Here is a 17515-nt window from a genome sequence, read left to right on the forward strand (position 1 = left end):
GAGTGTAGTTCTTATGATTGGCAAGCTATTATTATTTGATATTTGTATTATTTAGTAGCTTTATTGAATAAGATCAAATCTAATAACACACCTGAGCCAATATGCATAAGCAAAAGAAATTCAAAAATATGTTGCATTTTTTATCAAGTTGAGAAGCCAAAATAGCTTGGGTGTCAAGATCATAGAAGTGTTGATACATTTGCTTTGACTACTTTTAAATCTGGGCTCTGTCACTTACTTGCTCTGTGATCTTGAACAAGTAACTCTGCTCTTCAATTTACTTATTTGGAACATCCAATAATAATAATACCTACCACATATGGATACTATAAACAATCAGTGAGTTAACATATGTAATACTCTTAGAACGTTGGTCATGTTAAAAAAGCACTATATACACATGTTGGCTGAGATTCATAACCTCACACCATGTACATTATCTCAAGGAGTTGAGAACAAAACATCAGGTACAGAAGGATGCTGACAGGTGTAGATTTAGATTAAGTATTACAACTATTTGACATTAAAAATATACTTAATGAGGGGCGGTGCAGTAGTGGAATAGTAGCAGAATCTCGCCTGCCATGCCAAAGATCCGGGTTCGATTCCTAGAGCCTGCCCATGTCACAAAAATGAGGAAATCACTACGTTTAAATTTATTCTAATATACTCAAAATAAATTTAAAATATTCAAAAGGAGGTAAGGTAAATGCCCTTAAAGAATTATTAATATTTACTTTTTTACTGGATCCTTGGAAAATCCAATAAAGGCTATATTCCATCTTCAAAAACTATGTTAACACAACAGTGCCTTGCATAGGGGCTTCGCAATGCCCACAAATTCCATCCATGTACTCCAGGTAAAGATGGAGTCAGTACCTGACTTTAGAGTTTCTAGCAGGAAATAAGATGCAAAAACTACAAACAAAAAACACAAACATTTTGAGGATTAGAAAACATAGATGACCTCATGGTCAAGAACTCTGAGATCTGAAATTTTACTTTAGTAATTTGAATTCGAGAGTGGATTAAAATAAAGAGGGTTTGTCCAAGGACTTTTAAAATGGTTTAACATTATCGATATAATCTTATTAACAAAGAAAGCAGAAATATCACCTTGTAATTAAAAGAGCATGGTGTTGGTACAGGATAAACAAATGGAAGAAAAGAGAGAGCCTAGAAACTTCCACACACATGACCGGGAATTTAGTACATGACAAATAAATGGGGGAAGAATAAATTGTTCCATGAATTGCACCGAGACATTGGTTATCATTTAAAACAACAGATCTCTGCTCAACACCACTCACAAAAATACATAGCAAATAAATTAAATATCAAGATGTAAAAGGAAAAATTTTAAAGGTTTTAGAATTTTTAGAATATAAGAACTATAATAATGGAGAAGATAAGGATTTTTTAAGAAAGGCATAAAAACACAAGGTTTAAAGGAAAACTTTGGTTAATATGACTGCATCAGACTTAAACACTTCATTTGACATAGACCTTAAAAGATAAAGAACAGTGCTTGCTTCGGCGGCACATATACTAAAATTGGAACGATACAGAGAAGATTAGCATGGCCCCTGCGCAAGGATGACACGCAAATTCGTGAAGCGTTCCATATTTTTAAAACTGTTAAAAGAAATCACAGAAGACCTAAATAGATGGAACGGCATACCGTGTTAATGGATTGGAAGACTAAATATAGTTAAGATGTCAATCCTACCTAAATTGATTTACAGATTCAATGCAATACCAATCAAAATCCCAACAACTTATTTTTCAGAAATAGAAAAACCAATAAGCAAATTTATCTGGAAGGGCAGGGTGCCCCGAATTGCTAAAAACATCTTGAGGAAAAAAAACGAAGCTGGAGGTCTCGCGCTGCCTGACTTTAAGGCATATTATGAAGCCACAGTGGTCAAAACAGCATGGTATTGGCATAAAGATAGATATATCGACCAATGGAATCGAATAGAGTGCTCAGATATAGACCCTCTCATCTATGGACATTTGATCTTTCATAAGGCAGTCAAGCCAACTCACCTGGGACAGAACAGTCTCTTCAATAAATGGTGCCTAGAGAACTGGATATCCATATGCAAAAGAATGAAAGAAGACCCATCTCTCACACCCTATACAAAAGTTAACTCAAAATGGATCAAAGATCTAAACATTAGGTCTAAGACCATAAAACAGTTAGAGGAAAATGTAGGGAGATATCTTATGGATCTTACAACTGGAGGCGGTTTTATGGACCTTAAACCTAAAGCAAGAACACTGAAGAAGGAAATAAATAAATGGGAGCTCCTCAAAATTAAACACTTTTGTGCATCAAAGAACTTCATCAAGAAAGTAGAAAGACAGCCTACACAATGGGAGACAATATTTGGAAATGATATATCAGATAAAGGTCTAGTATCCAGAATTTATAAAGAGATTGTCCAAATCAACAACAAAAAGACAGCCAACCCAATTACAAAATGGGAAAAAGACCTGAACAGACACCTATCAGAAGAGGAAATACAAATGGCCAAAAGGCACATGAAGAGATGCTCAATGTCCCTGGCCATTAGAGAAATGCAAATCAAAACCACAATGAGATATCATCTCACACCCACCAGAATGGCCATTATCAACAAAACAGAAAATGACAAGTGCTGGAGAGGATGCGGAGAAAGAGGCACACTTATCCACTGTTGGCGGGAATGTCAAATGGTGCAACCACTGTAGAAGGCAGTTTGGCGGTTCCTCAAAAAGCTGAATATAGAATTGCCATACGACCTAGCAATACCATTGCTGGGAATCTACTCAAAGGACTTAAGGGCAAAGACACAAATGGACATTTGCACACCAGTGTTTATAGCAGCATTATTTACAATTGCAAAGAGATGGAAACAGCCGAAATCTCCATCAACAGAAGAGTGGCTAAACAAACTGTGGTATATACATACGATGGAATACTATGCAGCTTTAAGACAGGATAAACTTATGAAGCATGTAATAACATGGATGGACCTAGAGAACATTATGCTGAGTGAGTCTAGCCAAAAACTAAAGGACAAATACTGTATGGTCCCACTGATGTGAACCGACATTCGAGAATAAATTTGGAATATGTCATTGGTAACAGAGTCCAGCAGGAGGTAGAAACAGGGTAAGATAATGGGCAATTGGAGTTGAAGGGATACAGACGGTGTAACAGGACTAGATACAAAAACTCAAAAATGGACAGCACAATAATACCTAATTGTAAAGTAATCATGTTAAAACACTGAATGAAGCTGCATCTGAGCTATAGGTTTTTGTTTTGTTTTGTTTTGTTTTGATTTTACTGTTATTACTTTTATTTTTTTCTCTATATTAACATTCTATATCTTTTTCGATTGTGTTGCTAGTTCTTCTAAACCGATGCAAATGTACTAAGAAATGATGATCATGCATCTATGTGATGATGTTAAGAATTACTGATTGCATATGTAGAATGGTATGATTTCTAAATGTTGGGTTAATTTCTTTTTTTCCATTAATTAAAAAAAAAAAAAGAGAAGGGGTAATTGGAGCTGAAGGGATACAGACTGTACAACGGGACTGGATATAAAAACTCAGAAATGGACAGCACAATACTACCTAATTGTAATGCAATTATGTTAAGACACTGAATGAAGCTGCATGTGAGGTATAGGTTTTTTTTTTTTCTTTTTCTTTCTATTATCGTTTTAATTCTTATTCTGTTGTCTTTTTATTTCTTTTTCTAAATCGATGCAAATGTACTAAGAAATGATGAATATGCAACTATGTGATGATGTTAAGAATTACTGATTGTACATGTAGAATGGAATGATTTCTAATTGTTTTGTTAATTCTTTTTTTAATTAATAAAAAAAGATAAAGAACAGACTAGAAGTAGATATTTATAACATATTTAATCAACAAATGATTATCACGAAAAATATTCTAAAAAACTATAAATTAATAAAAAAAAGAAACAACGTATTAGAAAAATGGGCAATGAATGGAAATGTCAAAGCACGAAGTGTTGGTGAAGCCATGGGCCTCCGGCATGGCTGGGAAGAGTATGACTGTGTGGGGCGAATATTTTGGAGAGTTATTTGTCAATTTCTACTCATGTTTCAGGTATCCCTATATGAAGTCTAGTGAGTTCACTTCTAGTTCTCTATTTCAGAGAAACTTTTGCAAATATGCATATGGAATTGTGTTCATGAGTTATCCTTTGTAACAACGAAAATTTCAGGAAATCTACATATCTATCTATTGATACTAATAAATTACAGAAATAAGTTGTATTGTATTCATACCTTAGCATACAGACTAGCAGTTAAAATGAGTGAACTAAAGGTGCATGTTTCATCTTGCAATAACCTCTAACATTACATTCAGTTAACAAGCAAATTGCAGGAAGATAGGTATATTTACAGAAATTAATATTCTATATAGTGCACAAAGAGTATAACAACATGGATGGGGAAGATATACACTGATCTTCATAATATAAAGAAGGGGAAAGGATAGTTAAATTGTACGTATGATACATTTGTTTTAAAAATCTAAAGCAAAAACTATTCATGTGCTCACTTGTTGGATTTTGGCTCGCTCATGTTTGATGACATGGTATGCCTGCTGGAACAGATTGTGTCTAGAGAGGTTGGTCCTTGATGACAGAAAGTCTTATCCTGGAGCAGGGAGATGGCATGACCCAATGACTATGAAGGATCTAGTTTGCTGGGTAAAGTTGGTTGTGTACAAACGGGTGCTGTTACTGGAAGCATACACTTAAGAGTAGGGTAATAAGCCAGGTCAGAGAGAAAAAGGATAAAATGAAAGAATATTAAAATGGACTTTATGGATAGCAAGACCAGCTTTAAAATCTTTTTTAAATATGGCCACAAGCAAATAAGCAATCAATCAAGAAGGAACAGTGAAACAGATCTCAGTAAGTGTTATTTTCCTGTACAAACTAGCATTGTTAATTGAAGCCAAACTTGGCTCTGTTTGGTACTCTAGGCGTTATGGGTCAGGTCCTCTATCTGGATTTATAGGTAGGACTGGGTTTAAATGAGACAGAATAGTAGAGTTGGTTCATAGTTGTAAGGCTCTTGGTAGGAATCCTTTCCTATACTGTGATCCAGATGGCCTCAAACAGATTCAGAAGAATCTATAGATATACTATAAATCAATCTTTTCTGCTACTTTTTATATGAAATGAAAATGGAAAGAAGTTAAAATTCAGCCATTCATTGGTTTAGGGAATTTAAAAAAGAAAAAAACGAAAACTAAAAAACAACTAGACCTGAGTAGCAAGTGGGTATCTTATGTCCTCTGGCATTCAAAGCCTGCTACTTAAGAATTACTGATTAAGGAAATAAATCCCCTTAACAACAAAAGATAGTCTGCTAGTTTGGTCAAGCTTAGAAACCAATAGGCTTTTAAAAAGTTCATGGTAAGATTTAGTGTTTGCACCACCCACAATATTGTCAATCAATTAGACTTACTATTGTACAACACAGGAAAAAGCAATGTTCCTTGTTTATCTTTGGCTGCTGTTTACTTTTAGCTCTGCTGTGGGAAAAAGAACTCAAACAATGCTTAGCTTTTCCTTAATGAGATCTTGATTAGACAGTCTGGATCAATGTGTAAAGCACAGTGATACTAGAGCAGGAGAGTAAAAATAAAATCTCAGACACCCTCTTCCTTGCAAGCAAACTGTCAAGTCATTCCTGTTTGTCTACAGCATAGCAGCAGAGCCCATGTGACTCCAGTGATGTCCCTATTTCTACCACATGCTGCCCCAACTAGCCCAATGGACTTGGCTTGTCCTTGATGCACATCTCATCCTCTTTCCATATTCTGGGCTGGTCTTGCCCTGCTCCTAAATAAGGAAATGCACCTATTGAATCTCAACTTCTCAGCATTACAAATTAACTAGGATCATCAAAATGGGTATCATAGAGAATTTCAGGATTTAATCTATAAAGTTTTAACCTAGGTTCTTCGATTTGATTTGAGGTGCCCAAGAACTCCCTGATTTATGCGTGAGCTCTTCTAAACAGACAGTGTTCCTAGCTTTTATTAGATTACCAAAAGGATGAGGTGGCTGATTTAGTCTACTGCTTACTTTATGGGTTGGAAAAGGAAGAATCTAGAGATTGTTCCAATTTCCCAGTTAGACAGCTTGTTAATGGCAGAGCAAGGACTAGTTTCTGGTAGTGTGGACTTCAGGTCCTCATCACAAGGTAAGGGCTGAAGTTAACCAGTCTTGATGGAAAAATGAATTCTTACTGATATCTAATGACTTTTATTGGAGGCCCTCAGTGTTTTCATTTCTGTTACCTGCCAGGCCTTTTCTGGCACGCCCCTAAAATCCACTCACAGCACAAACAGCTGTGCCACCTATGAGTTCAGGAATGCTCAAGTTCAAAGTGCTATTAAACCTCCCTGAGAGCATCAATAATGAGCATTTCCCGCTATAAATTCAAATTCAAGCAGGTACTAATTCGAAGTCATCCCTCGCTGATAATGTATACTTATTTCCCTCTAATTCTCAACACCAGTCTTGAAGTTTCCCACTATTCAGGATTTATGATGGAATGTAGGGAAAAGGAAGTGTACCAAGATGAAAACAAAACAAAACAGTATTTCATAATTAAACTTCACGATATTTTAAAAGTGTTTGATTAAGATTTATAGAACAAAGCAGTCAAATGATCTTTGCTTTTTTTTTTTAAATGCATTCTTTATGCCTTGTTCAGAAGAAATATTTTGCATTTCCTTTGCTGGCATCACATCTATTCTTCTTTAAAGTATTTGCAAGCATTTTATCTTGCCTGTAAGAAGGTACAGAAAGTTTCATAAAGGTTAGCAGAACTGTGTGCCGTGGTTTAAAGCACTGATCCAGAAGCAGGTTCCAACTCCAGCTAAGCCCCTGGCTAGCTGTGTGACCATGTACTAACTTTATGTAATTACCCTGGGCTTCAGTTTTCTCATTTCTAAAATGAGGAGAATGATAATAATAATATGTACTTCATAAACTCTAAGCAATGGAAACTCATAGTAAGCAACTGATAGAAAGCACTGAAGTATTATCATTAGATGGAAATTTCATAGTTATCATCTTATCAATGCACTATGTCCAGCTCTTCAAACTTGTCTCCTCTGCCTTGTTTAGAACCAAAGAGCTAAGCAATAAAACCTGCTGGGTTTTCTATGTACCAGGGCTTTATATTTAAAAGTAATTTCCAGAGTTCCCAGACCACAGTGGATCAACAATACTAAAACAGCTTTGGTTCAATTTCATATTTGGGCTATCAATGGAGACAACTTGAAAAAATGCAATGGCTCATCATGGAAATGAAAATCTGTGATTCTGTGCTCTCTTATAACTGTTGCTAGTTAGTGGTGGCCCTGGTTCCCAAGCTGCCTTTGGGAACATGCTGCAACAGGTGAGGGAAAGAGTACTGGCTTTGTCTTTTGCCAATGGCAGTTCATTGAGAGATCAGTTAAAGCAAACCATCTTATCTGACAGCTTTCCTTCCCTCAATGTCTCTCAGAACAGGAAAAAAAAAATCCTAGATATTCAAAACTAATTATCTATTTCTCCAATTTTATGTCCACAAACATCACTGATTTTCACACTAACTCCCATGTTCTTTTGGGTATTTATGGATCAGGTTTGATAATTTGTATTAAAATGCTTAACTATCTGGTTTAGGAAAGATATGGCCTCAAAACTTTTCCTCTGCCTTTAGGTAACATTATTGCTTCTGCAATATGCTAGTTCCTGACTTTGCCCCTGAACAACTGTGTGATTTTTATGCAAGTTATTTACAGTGTGCAAAGAGGTGGAAGTGGGGGAAAGGGTTAAATGGAAGAACTGAACAACAGAATAACAAGGGACTATTAGAGAGAGAAGAGAATTACGTAGAATGGGAGTTGTACTGTAATTTAATTTAGGGGGTCTTTTACTTTGATGGATCAAGTATGGTCTCAAGGTTGCCAAGGCACCTCAGAGAAGCTTGCCACAAGCAATCAACTTTCCTAATCTAATGGGAGCACAAAAAACTGCAGTTTATAACCCAGAAGCAGCAATGGAAACTCTAATGTCTTTTACGTTGGCACCATTCCCAGGGAAGTCAATGGGGAGACCCACTAGCTATGAACACCCTTCTGTGCAAATTGAGGCATTTCATTTGACGGAATATTTTTGCCAAGGCTCTTGCATCAAGTTACTGAAATCTTAGTAGATGTAAATGGTCACATTGGCCACTTAGGCTGGTAAGAAATTTAAAGGACAAGTGTCCTTTTGAAAGGAAAGATTTAACCTCTTTAGCCCAATATAATAAGCAGTATTATATGGAAAATTCCTGTTATAGTTTGTATCTAGAAGAACAAACTGATTTTTCTTTAAACCAGAAATAAAAGATTTTAGTTAGTGGAAACTAGTACCTTCCCTTATGAAATATGCATACATTCTGAGGTATTTTCTACGGATTGGGAATTTCACTTGATATCTTTTAATTATTTTTTGTGGCTCAGCTTTAAAAATGTGTATGGAAAATGCATGAGATGTCGAGTGCTGCTTTCACCTAAATCCTGAGAGAGAAACAAATCAGTGCTGATTTACAGAGGGTGCAAACAAGGGTTTAATGTTCTCAAATCCTAAATTCTGGCAGAGTAAAGAGAGTAATTAATGGAGCAGTACCTTAAACCATATTAATCTACTAATAATTCAGGGAATACAGAGACTGGTTCCCTTTTAAAACAGGGTATTATTAAAATGAACTTTCTTTCTTCCCCCAGGCAAAAAAAAAAAAAAGCTCAAACCTTCAATTTCATTACCTTCTTCTCTGTCTTGAATCATCAGGTATTAGACAAAAGTGGGAGCACAATGGAGGAACTGATTAAAATCACCAGGAGAGTAAACGAGACAAAGTAATGGTACAGGCCTGAGAGGCTGCAGTGGAGGACGCAGGTCTGGTTGCAGATTAGAAACAGCTGGAGAGAGGGTAGACCATACACCTGTCTGCACCCCAGGCTCCAGGCCCAGAAAGTCAGATCATATTTAGGATGGGGCCCATTCATCAGTACTTAAAAAGAAAAAAAAAGCCTCCCAGGTGATTTGAATGTGTCGTAAGGCGTAAGAATCACTGGCCTATAAAATAAAAACAAAATAAAGGGATATGCTTTAATTTGCATTATTGTGAATAGTTCCTGCCTATTATATATTAAATATTACATTTAGACCCTAAACATAAACAAATTCTATTTAAAGAATTTTAGTGGCAGACGAAATAGTATTAGAGACAAATTAGTATTTTCTCTATTTTCAAAAAAGGAAATGGAGCTTGCTCGTAGCCCCAGGAAGAAGCACTGCTAGGGCCCTCGGTGTCCTGCCCGCCAAGGCACCCCGGGAGCGTAGGATGGCCGAGGATCCTTTTGGCATTATGAGATAGACATCATGGGGGTGGGGGCTAGAAACTGTATTCCCAAACCAGAAAGCAGTAACAACTGAGTTTAACCCAGCATTCTGGTAACCAGATCTGAAACAGCTCAGGGAGATTAACCTTAATTCAAAACCAAACAAAAGATAAGGAGAGGCAGAAAAGTATCCACCTAGGAGACTCCCGGCGCCCACACTCGCCCTTCCTTCCCTCTCCCTCACCATACCACAAAGGCAAAAAATGGGAAAGAAGCAGAATAGAATGAGTAAAGAAGGTGAAGAGGCTGAGCCTGAAGAATCTGTGGTGGGAAAAGTATAGGACTGATGTGTAGTGAATGGGAAGTATTTCCTGAAGTGGAAGAGATTTACAGGTGCTGACAATACTTGGGAGCCTGAAGAAAATTTAGATTGCCAAGAGTTAACTGAAGTATCTTAATTCTCAATAAGCCAGTAAAGGAAGATGGTACAAAAAGACAATCTTTATATGACAGTGAATCTGATGGCAGCAAATCAAAGAAGAAAAAAGATGCTGCTGACAAACCAAGAGGCTTGGCCAGCAGTCTTGATTCTGAAGACATAATTGGTGCCACAGACAGCAGTGGAAATTAATGTTTTTTGTGAAATGGAGAAGTTCAGATGAGGCAGATGTGGGGCTGGCAAAAGAGGCAAACATGAAGTGTCCTCAAATTGTAATTGTTTTTTATGAAGAGAGACTAACTTGGCATTCTTGTCCAAAAGATGACAAGAATGCTCTGCATTGCTCCTTATATGTAGGAGTGTGTCTGTGTATGTATAAGATCTGGGTCTTGGTTTTTTTAATTTATTAGTGTGAAGAATAACTACTTTCTAATGGAAATCAAGTGTGATTTTTGTTTTAAAGTAGTAGTATTGGGGGAGTGATTAGTTTTTTTTGTTTTTTGTTTTTGCATCAATATCACTGGTTACTTTGAAGAAATAAGAGCTTTATGTAGTTACTTCATTTATCAGACAGAACATTTGATACCACGGTATAGTATTTCCTTTGCATGAGAAGAGCTTTTCTAAATGTGGGAAAAATTTTCATAGTCACTACTGAATCAGAACTTGTGTTTAACCCATAAATGCCTAAGGACCATTCTGGCCATTCTGTCTTTTGTTTTGTTTATTTGTGTGTGTATATATAAATGCATATGTAATTCTTTTTTTATTAATTAAAAAAAGAATTAACAAAACAATTAGAAATCATTCCATTCTACATGTACAATCAGTAATTCTTAATAACATCACATAGTTGCATATTCATCATTTCTTAGTACATTTGCATCGATTTAGAAAAAGAAATAAAAAGACAACAGAATAAGAATTAAAACGATAAAAGAAAAAAAAAAACCTATACCTCACATGCAGCTTCATTCAGCGTTTTAACATAATTGCATTACAATTGGGTAGTATTGTGCTGTCCATTTCTGAGTTTTTATATCCAGTCCCGTTGTACAGTCTGTATCCCTTCAGCTCCAATTATCCCTTCTCTTTTTTTTTTTTTTAATTAACGGAAAAAAAGAAATTAACCCAACATTTAGAAATCATTGCATATGTAATTTTTATTTTTAGCTATTTATTATTTTTTTACATCCATCAAGAACAAAATTATTCAAGACAAAAATTACAATTCACAACCATGGATAAGCCCACTGAGCAAACCAAGAAATCATAAGTTAAACTGAAAATTTTCCCCAAGTCATAAGCTTTCAAATCAAGTGGAAGATTTAGTAATTGATTGGAAAATTTAAATATAATAGAAATAATTTAAGTGACATAATTTAAAGCACCCAGATCAAAATCCGTGTCTAGTTCTATAGTCAAATAAATGCAAATTGTTTGCAAAACTCCAAGAGGAAAATCTACCACAACCAAAAATCTCCCCACCCAGATGAGAAAACAAGATAAATACTGTTGTGTTTTCATTAGTCAAGCAAGGCTGAGTTAAATGGTATTTAAAAGTTCCTTTCTAGAGAGCCATTCCTTTATGGAAAGATGAAATCATGCTGTATTGATTAAAAAGGTCATGATTTATGGAAACCTAGTCAGATGGTTAGCGATGTCGCAGTTTAGGACCTGTTGCCATAAATCGGTAAACAGACTTTTGTAATCTAAGCTATTAACCTGCATGCTTTTCCTTTACCCCCAATGCATTCCTTACATGTAGGCAAAATCTTTTTAGTACTTGGGTTACTGGTTCTGCAGAAGCCAAGAAAATAACTTTGTAGTAATCAGAATGTCATCCAACTGCACATTGTTTATTGTAAACACTGCTGAAGAGTGTTCAATAAAAAGTTTTATATTCCTTAACAAAAAGATAATAAGAAGACCCTTAGGCCTTTTACTTTGAACATAAAACAAAAGTGGTTTCTCTGGTACCAGGTCCTTGCTATTTCATTCTCCTGCAAACCTATGCAAGGTCTTTATCACCAGGACCTCCTAAGTGATTGCCTGGGCTCTGTTATCCCATCCCTAATTCAAGCTGTGAACATCTGCAGATGAAAGCTTATGCTCAGAGTATGTAGCACTTACATTTATCCACCCACTTACTCTTGATTTAGCCACACATTACAGTGTTTTTAGTCACAAGAGTGTATTTTAATATTTAAACACTGGCTCTGTTAACAGCAAAACGAACACATACATTTGCTTATAAAGGACAGTTTCAGTTTAAGCATCAATTCCCCCTTTAATCATTAGATCTTCAAGTTTATCTGTGGGCTCTTCAAGGGAAAAATAAATCATTTCTACTTTGACCTATGCAAAAACGAAGTAAGACCTGAGGCAACTGGGAGCTTAAAAATTATAATCCACAGGATTCCAAATTTCCTTTCAAAGTCCCTAGAACTTCACACCTAAATTAAGTGATTTTTAGCTCTTCTGTCTCCTTTAAATGTAGCACCTTAAAATAGTAATACAGAAAGCTGTAGGCTAAAATTATAACTTATAATCCTGTTGAAACAAATTCATCCCTCACTTGAAGGGAAAATAAATTACTGTATTCATCCCCTCAAAATTGTTTCCCCACAAATAATCAAATTTATCTGTGACCCACTACGTGCTCATAATTGGGGATGGGGCTCCACAAACCCCACATGGTCAAACACTTGAAGGATTTACAAGCCTGTAAATGGGTGATAGCCATTTCAAGAAAATGCACTTCAGGCCAAACTCTTAGCCATCTGTGTTTAGCCTTTATTACAGAGGTTCCACAAAATAAGAACACAAATGTAATCAGGACTTAGGAAACTACATAGAAGCTTTTCTTCCTATAAATCTGAAGCACAGGGTGGGTATCCTATACTAAGACTCTAAATCAAATCTTTTAGTCAAATACTATTTTCTGCCTATTTTCATGGCCACAAACATGTTTTGAGGAGTCAATAAAGGATTTTTGCAGCTTAGCTATTCAACTTTACCATAATGGTAAATTTTGTGGTTCCTCCCCCTTGTGTTCCCAGGACATGCTACAACCAGGAGGAATGTGGCTAACTTTAAATCCTGCTTCAGCACAAATATTATGTTTACTTGGCTATAAATTCTACTCATAGACCTGTCTTCATAGAACCTAGACTGTACTGATTACACACACACACACACACACAAACACACACACACACGGTGGTAGCACCTGCTATTATGGGTCAGATGGAAAAGGCTAGAACACAGACAATGATTATGAATTTTAACTAGTCCATAGTGAAATTGTTTTGAGGGTTGTGATTAGTGAATTGACAATTTCACTGTTTATTCCAATTTCAAAATGTTTTCGAATTACGTGCTATATCAGCTATCTGCATGATTGTAGAATCCCTTGTTACTATATTCATACCCTAATTGTCATCTTTGCTCACTGAAGAGTACGCTGATAGCTGTGCTGCCCAATCTCCCAGGGAGGCAGTCATTTAAAAATTGACCTTCATTGGCTCTTCCTTCAATCTATGATATTCTTGCTCACATGAAGCAGCGAGGCCTGAATTCCAAATGCTTCAGCTGTTCCCAATGCAGATAATATAAGCTTTCTATTATCTATTTTATTTTACAAAATAAAATTCAGATCTATCTGGGTATTTTCTGAAAAGCCTGGACAAGGATCACTGTGGGTCTATGTCCATGCCAGATGCAAAGACTTAGGGATGCGACCAGATTACATCTACCTGCTGCCATCTTTTGAGGATAGGCGGTATGATTTATTCTCATATCAGTTATGTATTTCCATGGTAAACATGCACATGAAAGCTGGTGACATCGAACAGGACTATTTCATTTCAGGAAATGTGAAAGATAAGCAATCTCTAGCCTGATTCTTGGTGTGGGCTTAATTAGGTCTTATTTTTTCATGTGCACAGAAATTACTAGTCTCTGTTTTGATTTCCCCAACTAATATGAATAAAGCTGGGTTCATTAAAGCATTTGATCAGTCACTCAAATTGGATTTTCTGTATTTAACTTGGTAAATTCAACGTCATGAGGAAATTCAGAGAAAAACAATGCCACCAAGGGAAAAATAGTAGACCTTGGCTAGAGTTCAAGTCATATACTGTGCACCGATGAATGAAACCAACAACCTTATGTCTTTTCTACATCACAGCCTTTCAAAAATGTCAGTTGTGACAGTTGTTACTGACATTCTTAAAGTGAAACAAAAATGAGGCTAGCTAAAATATTTTCCTTCTACAATTGAAAATAAGTCCCAACAATAAGTTAACTGACTTAAAATAATTGCTCTTAGGGATCCAAATCATTGATCTGTGTCTGTTCATGATATGGAAATATTTGCTTTATATTTACATAAAAGTTTGAGAATATATAGAAAAGGCTCAAAAGAAAATGCAAATTCTCACTTGCATCCTAGGGTATTGGTGACAATAATTAATACATAAAAGATAAGTAAAATGTATTAAATGAAATTAACAATAAAATATTAGTTTATTTTAATTAATAAATAAAACCTTGTAGTATTTCAAAGTTAAACATTATTTATTTCCAACTAAGTCATATTCAATACAAATATTTCTTTCGTTTGAATTGTGATACAAGTAGTTCAAGAGCTAACTCACACCCAAAGTTAATACCTTGTTAATAATATTCCAGAAATTTAGATGTGAGTGCAATGGCCTTCAGTAGGTTTAATGTCCTTTAAAATGTTTCCTGGCTGGTTCACTCCTCTTCCCAGTGTCTCCAGCATCTCATTTCTGTCAAGCCCCTATGCTTCCAACCTAAATGCCTCACATTCCTTAGCTTTGCAGCCCTCCTGATGGACACGCACAATGGCAATGGGTCTGTCACACACGCTTAGCTCTGTCTCACAGCTTGCAAATGCCAGAATGGATTCCACACATGGCATGATGGATGGAACACAGACTCAAACCGGAGTCAGAGACCTGATTACAGTTATTCCCCAGTTATTTTTTAAGCAAGTCACTAAATATTCCCAAACTAGACTCTTAGCTGCAAATTTAGGGTAATAATACTTCATATACGGTGACTCTCAAGTGGGGCAATGCACATAAAGTTCTTTCCAAAAGTCAAGGTCACATACAAATAGAAGCTGTCTAGCAGATTCGGTTCTGTGATTAGATGATTAGGTAATGCACGCCATGGTCTAGAGGGCTAAAAGATAGAGCAGGAAACATGTTGGATTCCTAGTCCCATTCCTTGGGATCTTGGCCAGTTTACAAAAGCACGCATCTGCGGCAGCCTGACAAGAATGATTATTGGAATCTGTCCAGGAAAAACATAAACTAGCTAACATGATACAGGTTGTAGGGACATTTGCAATCTATGGGGGAAAAAAAAACAACACAGCCACCCTGCCATAACCTAAGCCATATAAAGTCATATACTACAGAAACATTATTATTTTCTCTAATACTTTCTGACACATGACATACTTTGATCACTAAGGCCTAGAAAGGCCCATTTATTTGGTGAGAATTTTGAGAGGAGGAAATAGCTAAACAAATGAATGAGGAAATGCAGAGGGGAATTGAATTTTTCTCTCTTTATATATATTTAAATAGTTTTGATGAATCTAAAGAGCTAACATCTGAAGAACTGAAAATAATTTTTAAGAGCTATTTTATTTGAATGGCATCGATCACTGAGAACCCTAGAATTTTTCTAATTAAAAAAAAAACAAAAACATTTCCTAGTCACCAGACTTCTATAAAAAGGGGAGGGATCCAGTAGAATCATTTTCAATTTTCCCCAACAAAACAAACAAATTAATGGCATAGGTAGGTCCAGGATTAAAGACAATGGTCAAGCTAGCACATCTCGATGTGGTACCATTAACCAAAAGAACAGAATAACAATCTTATCACTGGTCTCAATTTGAGCTGAAGTATACCATACTTATCAAATATTTTAGGACCATAAGAGATAGTTAAAATGATTGTTGCTACAGATAGTTTATCATCACCAGATCACCAAATAAATGTACAGGGCAACCAGAAGGGTGAATGTCAATAAGCTACTCCCCTCACCTTTCCTAACCCCTAGGATTACATTCATATAAATTTGACATATTATTTAGCTATTATGTCAAACCTATGTAATAGGCACAGAAACTAGATTGCCCATATTTATTCCCTCTTCTTCTGGTAACAGTAGTTCAGAATTTTTTTTGAGATGCATGTGATTTGGCCTTAGTCTCACTGATCTAACTGTCCCTTGCTACAGGGGTGGCCCTATGACTTGGACAATCAATGATAGCTACTGTTTGTCCTCAGCGATAAGGGCAGGGATGGACATTGACTCAATGAAGCCAATGAGGCAGATATCTAGAACTTGGGTTGGAACTCTTGGAAGTTCTTTCATCTGGATTGTTAGGTTGAAAGGATGAGAGTCTGAAGCTGCCAGCCAGCATATTGTCACTCAAGGGAAGCATCTTGCAATGGTGAAATGCTCAATGAATGCTACACCATTCATTCAACCATAGTATGGTGAACAGTCAGGATCCTATGACATTTTGAACCCCTGGATTCAGCAAAGCCTGAAGCCAGTAATTCATAGATAATTAACTTACATAGCTTTAAGGTTTATGCCATGCCAGTTTGCACTGGGTTTCTGTCATTTGCATTAGCATTCTGAGCAATATAAATTTGCTTCACAAAATATTGTTGCTGTCTTTTTTTTTTTTAATCAGTTTAAATGTGCTCTAGGACACCTTTTAGAAGATCTAAAAGTTCCCTTTCACACCTACAAACCCAGAGCAAAAACTATTTGAGGTCAAGATATTGAGTAACATAAATCTCAACTTTTCTTTCAACACCTTTCTTGAAGAGGCTCTGCCAAAAATTCTATTCTGCTATGCTGCTCTGTAAAACTCCCCTATCTAGTTTACTGAAGGCATCTCCCATGGAATCTCTGGCTAGGTCCTAGGACAGCCGAAAGAACTGTTGCAGACACTCAGCTGACTAAACGTCTGGAGCTTCCATTAACTCCAAGTATTTAGGGGCAGGGAGGCTGGCAGAGTATGAACTTGCATTTAAGGGAGCCCACTGGCATGAGGAATCTGTGCAGGACATGCAAATCTCACAACAGACAAGGTCAGAAAGGGAAAGAGAAGCTAGAATAGGTTTGCAGGAAAGATTCTGTTTTCCCTTTCAGCACCAGGTTGTCTGAGGTCTCTATATATTGTTTTCTTTTTCTAAATGGATATGAAAGACTTAGGTTGTATATGGTAAAAACCTGATACAGCAGATCATGAATATCTTCAATATTATAAGTTTGTTTTACATTGTCTTGCAGTATATCATTTACATTGGGTACTTCTGAACATGTAATAACTACAATTTTATTTCTATTAACAATGTGGTTATACTGATTGATAGGAGATTCTTTTCCTTCTAGGTTGAGAATGTTCAAATTTAAATTTGAATTAGAATTACCTGAAGACTTGCTAAAAGTGCTGACTCCCAAGGCTTAAACTAGACTAAGTATCAGAATCTCTGGAGGTAGACCCTAGGAGTCAATTTTCAAGTAGCTAATCCAATTTATCTGACACACTGTGATACACTGTGCTGGGGGGGG

At 36.2% G+C, this 17515-nt stretch overlaps 1 protein-coding gene and 1 non-coding gene across 2 annotated transcripts in view; one reads left to right on the top strand and one right to left on the bottom strand.

The window, feature by feature from the left end:
* The window catches only part of ADGRV1 (adhesion G protein-coupled receptor V1), a 637421-nt gene that overhangs the window by 154339 nt on the left and 465567 nt on the right, over positions 1 to 17515 (bottom strand). The gene's annotated exons all lie outside the window — the stretch shown is intronic.
* LOC143665859 (U6 spliceosomal RNA) lies at positions 1525 to 1631 on the top strand. Its single transcript, XR_013167254.1, has one exon. It is a non-coding gene; the product is annotated as a U6 spliceosomal RNA (small nuclear RNA).

The sequence above is a fragment of the Tamandua tetradactyla genome, chromosome 21 (assembly GCF_023851605.1).
Source record: "Tamandua tetradactyla isolate mTamTet1 chromosome 21, mTamTet1.pri, whole genome shotgun sequence".
Lineage (NCBI taxonomy): Eukaryota > Metazoa > Chordata > Mammalia > Pilosa > Myrmecophagidae > Tamandua > Tamandua tetradactyla.